Source organism: Rhinolophus ferrumequinum, chromosome 10, assembly GCF_004115265.2.
Source record: "Rhinolophus ferrumequinum isolate MPI-CBG mRhiFer1 chromosome 10, mRhiFer1_v1.p, whole genome shotgun sequence".
Taxonomy (NCBI): Eukaryota; Metazoa; Chordata; class Mammalia; order Chiroptera; family Rhinolophidae; genus Rhinolophus; species Rhinolophus ferrumequinum.
Genome location: NC_046293.1, coordinates 24,687,733 through 24,698,649, shown reverse-complemented (window position 1 = coordinate 24,698,649; position 10,917 = coordinate 24,687,733). Strand labels below are relative to the sequence as shown.

Sequence of the window (10,917 nt, the reverse complement as noted above, 5' to 3'; positions counted from 1 at the left end):
TTCTCCCTTGAACCTAATTATTGGGAACCTCACCATGATAGCATGGCTTTTAGTAAAAAGTTGAGTCAATAGTGACAGGGTTTTAAAAAAGGTCTACATTGCACTTCCCAAAAGAGACTATTCCAGGGCAGCCCGGTGGCTCAGGCGGTTAGAGCTCCATGTTCCTAACTCCAAAGGCTGCAGGTTCGATTCCCACATGGGCCAGTAGGCTCTCAACCACAAGGTTGCCAGTTTGATTCCTCGAGTCCCGCAAGGGATGGTGGGCTTCGCCCCCTACAACTAAGATTGAACAAGGCACCTTGAGCAGAGCTGCCTCCCAGATGGCTCAGTTGGTTGTAGCGCATCCTCTCAACCACAAGGTTGCCGGTTTCGACTCCCACAAGGGATGGTGGGCTGCGCCCCCCTGCAACTAGCAACGGCAACTAGAGCTGAGCTGCGCCCTCCACAACTAAGACTGAAAGGACAACAACTTGAAGCTGAACAGCACCTTCCACAACTAAGATTGAAAGGACAACAACTTGACTTGGAAAAAAGTCCTGGAAGTACACACTGTTCCCCAATAAAGTCCTGTTCCCCTTCCCCAATAAAATCTTTAAAAACAAACAAACAAAAAAGGTGACCAGTGACCAATACACACATGAAAAGGTGTGCAACTTGTCATCAGGGAACTCCACATTAAAATGAGATTCCACTGCACACCCACCAGAATGGTTCAAACACAAGATGAGGAAAAGAAAGAGAATGCCAAACAGGGGAGGGAATGGGGAACATCCCACACTCTCCCACACTGTTAATGGGAGTGTAAACTGATAAATTGGTGCAATCACTTTGGAAAACTACTTAGCAATATTTATTAAAACAGAACATATGCCTACCTTATGACCTAACAATTCCACTCCAAGGTATATACTCAACAGAAATGCACACATATGTTCATCAAAAAAATAGGTACTGGAATATTCATCTCAGCAATATACATAATAGCATCAAACTGGAAACAATCCAAATGTTCATTAAGAGAAGAATGGATAAATACATTATGGTATATTCACACAATGGAATACTGTACAACAACATGGTGAATATAGTACAGTGACATGCAACTATATGGATGAATTTCACAAAATTGAGTGAAAGGGACCAGGTATAAAAGAGACGATACTGAATTATTCCATTTCTATAAAGGTCAAAAACAGGCAAAACTTATCTGTGATGTCATAAATCTAGATTGTGGTTACTCTTTGGGCTGTTGTGACTGGAAAGGAACATGGAGCTTCTATGGTATGTTCTGTGAATTGGTCTGGGTGCTGTTAACTTCGTAAAAACAATCATCCAACTGAACATTTTCCATACGTGTTTTACTTTAAGATTTTAAGGGGAAAAAAAGCCTGAAGTATTAATTTGTTCAAGTTCTCTACTATTCAACATAACATTCATTTTATAATCACAATACACAACTCATTAGTAGGCACTATGGAGTCCTGGAAGGATAGTTCTGCTTCCAGGAGTTCACAATTTAGGAGGTAGCACAAACATAAAAGTGATTTCTTGGGAATCGTCTTTGATACTATGCTAACTGCTGGGAAGTCCAAAATAGTTACTTTGGAAGAACGTTGGAGTAAAGAATATGCATCTGGGCAGAGTTTCTGAGTTAGAAGGGATCTTAAGATCCGCATAATTACTTGTGGGCAGGGGCTAGGGTGATCAACTGTCTTAATTTCCCAGGACTGAGGGGCTTCTTTTTATGCTAAATCCAAGATAGTCCTAGGCAACCTAGAATGGGCGGTCACTCTAGCAGGAGCTGCACCTGATTCAATCTTTGAACTTGTTGAATTATCTAACACAATGTCTGGCACACAGAAGATGCTCAATAAGCTCAATGAATATTTGTTGAAATGAAATTGGGGAAACGACAATAGAAGGGCACCTACTCAAGTGATGCCAGTTGTTTTTAGGAGGGGCAGAAAATTGTGATAAATGTGGGTTAGGACCAGGTTGAGGAGGGTCTTTTATGAAATGAAAGTTATGGTAGACAGTAGTAATGTCTTTATCTGACAATATAAAAAGTTCTCTGCTCTCCCCTTATGTCCCTATTGGTTTATAAAATGAAAAAGTCTGAAATAGACTTTTGCTTCATTCTTGTGCTGCTTCTGGCTGAGAGTCCATTCATTCTACTTATTACCAAGAAAAATTTTCAAATGTAGTACGTATACACTTGTGATGGATATGGCTGACCCACATTCTATATCCTTTTTATGTGCCTTCCTGTACTGCAGAGGCTGGAAACCCAAAAATTATATTTCCCAGACTTTTCTTGCAGCTAGGATTATTTATAAATTTTGATCTATCAATAATTTGCACACTCAAGAAACTTGAAAAATAGAAGTGAGGCAGGGGCCACCTCCTGGCTGCTTTGGTTGTGGCTGGCCAGCATGGTCATGGGATGTTGAGTTTTTCTGCAGCAGTCTTCCAGCATCCCTTCACATGGCCACTGAAGGATGTTGAGGTGGTGACAGCAACAGTAGCTTCCGGATTCCTGGATCACAACTAGGGCACTGTGTTCTTGAACTCAACAGTTTCAGCAATAGTCTTCATTCCTCCCCTTTATGAAACTTCCCTGGTGGGAGAGTTTTAGTAGTCTCATTCTTGGAGCCATTTCTGAGATCAGCAATGACCATGCTCCTCCAGTCCTTCCCATGATTTTTTTTTTTAAAGCATCCATGTCTCTGTATTAAGGTGTTTTCTGTTTAAAACAAAGTGGTTTCTGTTTATTGCAATCAACCCTGACAGGATACCTGACTGGGCAATAGTAAGTACATTGTCCCTTCTATGCCTCTACCAGCCCCTCCTATACCTCTGCCCTGCCTTCTCCTCTTCTTTCCATAAATGCAAAATGCAGTATGATCTGGTACTTTCATCTCTGGTTTTCTGAGGCCTTGTAGCTGTTCCTTGGGGTTCTAGAGAGGAAAGAAATGCTTGATTGCTGTTTCACAAGAGGGTGTTAGGGGAGGGGAGAGAGCAGCTGGGCTCCAAGAAAATTCTTTTAAGGTCTAAGAATCTAGTATCTGACTCAGTGTCTCATAAGTTTTGCAGCTTCTTTTATGCATTTGAGATTAAGGATGAAACTAAGGAACATTACATGGTAGGAGAAAGTAAGGCGGGATTGGATTACAGGATAGTTAACAAGATTATGTGGTCTCTTGAGGGTGGTTATAACTTATTTCAAAGGTGTATTAACCTCGATGCACACATGCTGGAGGGTTGGGATCTGTGATTAGGAACAATGACAGTTTTTTTTTTTTCCTTCCTTAGATTTGGAGCTGGGGTTTAACTTCCCTCAGAGACAATTTCTGCTTTGGCTTATTGGGCATCATCAAAGGGAAAGTGACTGCTATCTGTGCATGAATTATTAACCTAAAAATCATTTTGTATGTTTCCACATAATTCATGTAACAGTAGGAATGTGGATGAAAAATGGGGTTCTGTGGAAAATAACTTCACAGGGTAATTTCATCATAAATTGCTAAGTGGGCGGTCATGGTGGGTAGTCATGCACCCCGCATATAACTTCTTTAATAAAAGGTTTCTTTCTGCCTAGGTTAATACACCTTTGAAATGCCTCTTTTCAGACCCATCCTTCTAAAGCAGGACCACCCTCAAGAGATCTTAACTTATAATCGGATCCCTGCCTTGCTTTCTCCCACACTCATGATAATCTTCCTTACATTCCCTCCCTAATTTCAAATGCATAAAAGAAACTGCCGACTGTTATTCTCTGGAGTATTTGATATCTTACTCCCAGGCATATGGCATCAGTTTGGCTCAAATAAACTTATAAAAATTCTCTACATGTTTGGACATTTTTTACATTGACAGGAACAAAATGCACTTCTCTCTCATGAACACAATCCTTAAAAATTTTCTCAACAGCTCTGTCTCTCCCCACCTCTGCCCTTTGGCATAAGCAACATATACCTTATTATGCAGAATTATTTGTAGCCTACTAATAATTTTCCCATGGTACTTTCATTATTGCAAATATAGCTGCCTCATATTCCTCCCCTTATTTCTAAACAATTGTCAAAATGATACTGAAGAGCAAGGATGATATATTCTCTTGTAAAGGATCTGGCTTAGAAGATCATAAAAAGATGGGATCGCTTCGGGTAAACACAAGACATCTGTTACTGAATCTTGACCCATCGCTCTTGCAGGGTCCTGTAGTGGGGATAGTTATTATGCTAATGGGAAGTTCTTTCACTGTTCACTCAGTTTCAGAGCACAACTTTTATACCATGTTAAAGCATTAATGAAGTCTAGCTATAAGACAAAATCTAGATTTGGAAAACAAGTGTACACCTATGCTGGGAAAAAAGTGATTCCATAATTTATAGTATAGATGGTATTTCTCAACACTCAAATAGTACGTCCTTCCTACCTTTTAATCTCAGATTGAAGGTTAAACACGCTATTTTCCATTCATTGCTTGTAGAGGACATCTTTTCATCTAATCCCAACTGTCTTTTCAATCTTTCTAGGTAGGCAAGTTGAGGGGAAATCCGTTTTCAAATTTTAAAGGCCTTGGGTTTTCAAATTTTAAAGAGAAAATGGTAGCATTTTCACAGGTAGGCAGCTTCCCAGGTATATCTACAGCACAATTTCTGGCTGGATTAACCCAGGTGGTGAGTGTGAAACATTTCTCCAGGATCATAAAATTGGCACAGATACCTTTAAAAACATATTCTAAAGGTCTGGCATCTTTAAAATTTGTCCAGTGTATTTTATAAAAGTCTTCTCATTCTGGTTTGGTTCAGATCACCTACTATGTACCCCACACTGCCAGGCACCAGATATACCATGAATAAAATACACTGTTAAGCCATATTTAGGCCAGGAGCAGAAACCTTATCTTAAAAGCCATCGTGTCTTGATCCTGTTATGCTTTATATCCTACAAGCCTGTGATCAGCGGGTCTGGGTGGTTCTGACGGCAATCTGGGGCCAGGGTGTGGAGCTGGAGGGCTAGGTCATGCCCTGAAACCCTTTGTCAACAAAAACCCCCTGAAACATTGAAGAGGGAACAGCCTGGTTTACCCCCTCCTATAAAACTCCATAGCCCTCTTTGCTTGGGGAAGTTATGGTCTTTTCTAGCCTGACTTCCCACAGTTCAAACACGCCAAATAAATTCTAATAGACCAATTTTGGTCTCCCGCAACTCCTTCCTCTGGCCTTGCCTAACACACTTTCTATCAAAGGAAGTTTTTGTATGTGATTAATGCCCGTCCTTCAGACAAATTTTTACAGTTCCTTTACCTCACCCACCCTCTCCAGTTATTTTACGAGGTTTCTTTAGGAACCCACCTGCTTGGATCCTGTGATCCAGGGTCGTCATCCTTAGCTTTCCATCAGAGGGCCTCAGTTTCCCTAACCTTTCCTAAAGGCAGGGTTAAACCCCGTGCTTTCCCTCTCCTCCGTCTCATTCATTCTTTTAGGTAACAAGTAACTAGAAGTCTGGGACCAAAGGCTCATAAGAATTTATCATGTATATTCCAGAAAGCAGGGTATACGCAGACTTCTTTGAGTAAACAGGAAACTATCAATCCCATGCAGGAAATGACCTTGTTTGAGGGCAACGAAGGTGCCGCCGGTTTTCCTTTTTCCTTCAGTTTCCTTCTAAACTCATTTCCGGGTTTCAATCAATTTGGTCCTCACTACAATAAGAGTCCAGCTGGCTTTTCCAAGTCCCACCCTAGATAACGTCCCTCCCTTGTTTTACATCGCTGCAAAGCTCAACCAATCAGTAGTTGGGGTAGGAGGTACCAAAATAATCTTCACTTCCTCCCCAAATAGCCACTCCCCACTCTTGCGTCATTCTGATAGATTACTGAGGTAGCCAATCAACAAGCAACCTTGGGCCCAGCCTACCTTAAACCCAATCAATTAAAATGAAGAAGGGGAATTGGGGCGGAGAATGAAAAACTTGCCCCTCTTTTGGAAATGGTTTGAAGAGGTGCGTCCGCACCTCGTGAACTTAGATTTTTCGACTAGCGATCATAGCTTACTATACATCTTAAATGCCCCAGTTCTGTCCCTCTTCGACCCCACCCCAAGATGAGCCCCACCCCTCACACCCTTCCCCTCCCCCAATTCAGTGGAACACATCCCTATCCTGAATCCTCCGGAAAAGAACCAAACCCCATTGCCACGGGCTTTACACGCTCCTCCCCGACTCCGTAGAGTAAGGAAAGGGAGAGACCCTACAGCCCCTGGCGACAGTCTTTCCATTCAGTGCGTCTCTCCCTTCCCCACGTTCCCGAGTAGAAGCTGACACGGGAGTGGGAGGAGCTGAGTGCTGGCTCTACTAGGGGAGCGGCTAAAGCTTCTTAAGGTGGAACGGAACGGTGAAGTGGCTGGGCCTCAAAACAACCAGGGTGTGACGTCCTCCTGCCTCTCAATCTCGCTTCCCACAGTTTCTCATCTCTGTTCCCTCGCCTTAGTTCTAGTCTTATTTGTTATGAAGAATAAACAGGTTAGATAGAGGATATAAAGTTAAATTAATAAAACAAAATAATAAACAAGTAAAGGAAATACAAACCACAGAGAACTTTTCCTTTATCATTTAATTTCTTCTGCTGTGTTCTACTTTTTTCCCCGAGATTGCTTTCTAAAGTAGCTAGCTAGAATTTCTCTGATGTGCAAATGTAAGCTCAAATTTTGTCTGATAAATCTAAGTGAATCGTTTTGTATACTGTTTATTCTCTCCCCAGTGAATCTGACTACAGTCAAGGAAGCGAGGACCTTGCGTGTAGTGGCTGGAGGTATCTTTTATCCTTTTACCACCGGTCCCTATAGCTGAAAGAGTGGAGGTGGCCTTGGCAGTGTTGGCTCTGGCTCTGTGTTCTCATTTGTAAAATGGGGATAATAATACTTACCTCCTAGGTTTAGTGTGAGTACCAAAACACATAGTGTAAATGAAAATACGGTGTGATCTGAAAGGTGTAAATAAACATTAGATGATATAAATACAAATCATATAATAATAAACATTTACATTGTTCTTGCTATGTTCCCGCACTTTTTGAACAGTATTTTAAAAAACTTTATTTTGTAAAACTTCAGACATACAAAAGTAGAGAGAATAGTATTATATTTTGTAAAATGTTGAAATAAGCAACACTTGGCCAAGCTTTCATCATCTATGCCTTTCTCCCCCATCACTTGATTAATTTGAAATAAATTTCTGGCATTTCATGACTGACTACGCCTGAACGCAACTTTAAAATATAAAGATTCTTAAATAATCACACAATTCCATTAGCACATCTAAAATATAACAATATTCTGTGATATCACAAAAATCAGGACTGAAATTTCACCAATTGCTTCATATTTGTTCCAGCTGCTTTGTTCAAGTCAGGATTCCCCCCCCCAACTGTCTACATATTGCATTTGATGGATATGTCTCTTGATCTGTATATATTACATTTGCTTTATGTGTGTTTTAAGCCTCTTTTAATCTCTAGGTTCCCCTTTTCTGGTGCACTTATCTAAATGCATCACATGCATGAAGTCACACAAACCCTCCACAACACTATGAAGTAGGTACTATTATTATCCTCATTTTACTAATGAGATGTTGAGTAACAAAGCAGTTAAATGACTTAAATTCTCAGTTATTGAATGCCAAAACTGGGATTTGGATACATGAATCTTATGCACTATACTATGTTTCATATAATACACTGGTCTTTAAAAAATGCTAACAAAATGTATATTGTGGCATATTCACCAATATTATGAAGAAGCATTTTGCTCAAGGTCGGCTGACACTCATGTAGAATTATATAATATGTTCTGTTATAGAGAAGGGTGGATCCTTACATTTTGATTCCTTGCATGTTTCAGTGACTATATTTTTGTTCTGCTTCATTTCACCCTCCTTAATAGAAAGTAAAGGGAGAATGAATGCTAGTGGTTCCCCGTCTTAGGGCAAAACCAAAACCAAACCAACCTTATAGTTTTTTTTTTTAATTTAAAAAATTACATGAGCAAAAACCATACAAACACTAATTACAGATATAGTAGAAAATGAGGTATAAATTAAAATAATCTTGAGGCTCACATCTTTGGTGTCTATCCATCTATATATGTATATACACAAATACATACATATACATATACATATTTTAAAGAGCAACTGTGTGATCGTATTATACAAACTTTTAAAACATTATTTTCTCACTGGAATATATTCAGATAAATGAAAAATAATTGGTTCTTTAAAATAACACGTGCCTATCGCAAAATATCTAAACGGTGAAGAAGATAGAAAAAGAAAAGCGAACTCCTCACTAATTCTACTTTCCAAAGTTAAATACAATTACTACTCTTTTAAAAGCCAAGTAGTATTCTACTATATAGATATACCATAGTTTATTTAACAGTTACCCTATTATGGACATTTGTTTCTAAATTTTTACAGTTGCAAATAATGCTGCAGCAAATATCTTGTATATATCAAATAAGTTTTTGAGGTTTTTATTTTTCTAAATTTCCAGAAAAAGAGATTCTAATCCTTCCCTAGCTTTCCCATTTTTTTTAGTACTTCCACCTCTCTACTCTTGCCCCCCAAATTCCATATACATACATAGAAAATGTCAAAAAGCGTTGAGAAAAGAAGCAAAACATCTAAACGTATACTAGCAAGAAACATTTGATGCCGAATTATCTGTGCGTGTGGGAGGAATATGTTGATGTTTCAAAGAAGGGGGAAAATACAGCTTTAAAACCTGATATTGGAAGGGTAGGGAGAAAGAAAACGCTTGACTGGGATTCACTTCTTTTCAGTTTAAGGATGACTTTATCCCCCTTTTTTTTTTTTATTAGTTTCAAATGTACAATACAATGTAATAGACATTTATCATTTATATCCCTCACACAGTGATAACCCCCCTAAGGATGACTTTTGATTCTGACAGCTAAGGACAATGGCACAGAAGTGAAGAGCTGGGTCTTTAGGGTCGTTTGGATTTGTTAGTTTAAGTCCTGACTTTGCTACTTACTAATCATGTTATTTAGACATAGTCAATATCTCTAAGTTATAATTTTCTCATTTATGAAATAGGTATAATAGTGCCTTATTGGACTTCCAGAAGAATTAAATGTAGTAATACATGCAGAGTGCTTAGCTCAATGCCTGGCATATTGTAAATATAATGTAATTTTATGTATGTATAATTTAAGTAAAATATAATATCATATTTAGCCAGAAGACAAAATACTTTATCTAAATGTGAAATGTAGTCAAGCTGTAATCTCGAATATGCAGACTTTTTTTGAGCAATTCAAATATTTAACGCATAGTATTTTTGCTGTCATATTATTTTATGTGATAGAAAATACAGGAGAGTGAGAAAAGTTGAATAGGCCAGAGGATGCAATATAAAAGTTTGCAGAGGAATAATGTGACTCCAAGAGGAAAAGTATAGGTGGAGTCCGCTCCCTGGTGGCATTTTCTGTCTTGGGTGGGGACTATTCTGTAAGGGGCAGAGAATGAGAACATTCTACACTCTGTGACCAGAATAAGATATGTTATAGGGTCATCAAGCGAAATGAACGAGTCTTATTTTGTATCCTATACAGTTAAAAAGCATTTTCACATAAACTATTTTCTTTGCAACACCCGTTAGTAGACACGGCGAGTATCAAGGTCTTTCTTCTCTTTGCTGACCAAGATTCTAACAAGGGCCTTGCACAACTTTACAAAGCTAGATTTTATGTTTAGTTCAGAGTTATCTCCGTTACACACTCACTTGTCTCTTTATACATTCATTTATTCAACAGTATTGATTGAATTCAAGGATGATATGAGGGTAACTTCACCCCAACCCTCATAACCCTTTATAAACTATCTCAGGGGAAAGAGAAGCCCACCAAAAATATTTCTGTGAAAAAAGGAGATATTTATCTGTACACAGACTACAACAGAATGAAAAAAGAGGTGAGCGAACCAGGATTAGTGTTAACTTGGAATTGATAGTTCGTGTACAGTGTGAACGAGACAATCTCCGGATACAGAGCAGTGGGTCGTCTTGGGTGGATGGCAAGCTGCATGGAGGGAAGTGGACAGGTAGCGGCTGGAGAGCAGCGAGCGGCGCCGCGCGTTTCCCGGGAGCCAGAGTACCTCGGCGCGGCTTTCCTGGCGCAGCGCCCCCGGGCGGCGCAGCCCGCCGCTCGGCGCCTCCCGCTCCTCCTTAACCCGCGCAGGGAGGCTGCGGCGGCGGCGGCCGGGCGGGCGGGGGAGGGGGAGGGGCGCGGAGCGCGGCGCGGAGGCCGGGGAGGAGCCGGGGCCTGCAGCGGAGCCGAGCCGAGCCCGAGCCGAGCCCTGACACTGTCCGTCCGCCTTCTGGCTCCTCGGGAGCCCGGACTGGCCGGAGCCCGAGAGGTGGCAGTGCGGGGAGCCCCACGCGCGAAGGGAGCGGACTGGACGGGACCGGACTAGAGGAGGCGCTGCCGCCACAGTAGCCACTGACGGGAGTCCGGAGCCGCGGCCTCTCGGACCCGGTTGCCCAGGCCGGCCCAGGGAGAGCGGGGAGTACGAAAACCCCACCCTCTGGGGCACCCCAGGAGCGGAGGCAGGAGCGGGGACGGGAGCCGCCTCGCCCTGTGGAAGAGAAGACCCTTACCATCCGGGCGAGGGAAAGAAGAGACCCTTATAGGGGACGAGTCTCTCCTTCCTGGAGACAAGAAAAATCCCCACACTGGCCCGGGAATAGATCTCTAGAAGTAGAAGGGGGCGATCCTTACTAAAGGAAGCAGAGTGAGACCGCCCCGGCGTGCCTCCACCCCTCCAAACACACTCTCAACACTTCGGGACTTTTGAGGCAAAGAGAAAGGGGGTATGCCTATGGAGTAGGCA

At 41.3% G+C, this 10,917-nt stretch overlaps 1 long non-coding RNA gene across 1 annotated transcript; it reads right to left on the bottom strand.

The window, feature by feature from the left end:
• Positions 1-2,087: 2,087 nt before the first annotated feature.
• On the bottom strand, positions 2,088-5,757 carry LOC117028041 (uncharacterized). Its single transcript, XR_004424058.1, has 2 exons — positions 5,361-5,757; positions 2,088-2,957 (listed from the first exon to the last, which is right to left on the bottom strand). It is a non-coding gene; the product is annotated as an uncharacterized LOC117028041 (long non-coding RNA).
• Between the last annotated feature and the right edge of the window lie 5,160 nt (positions 5,758-10,917).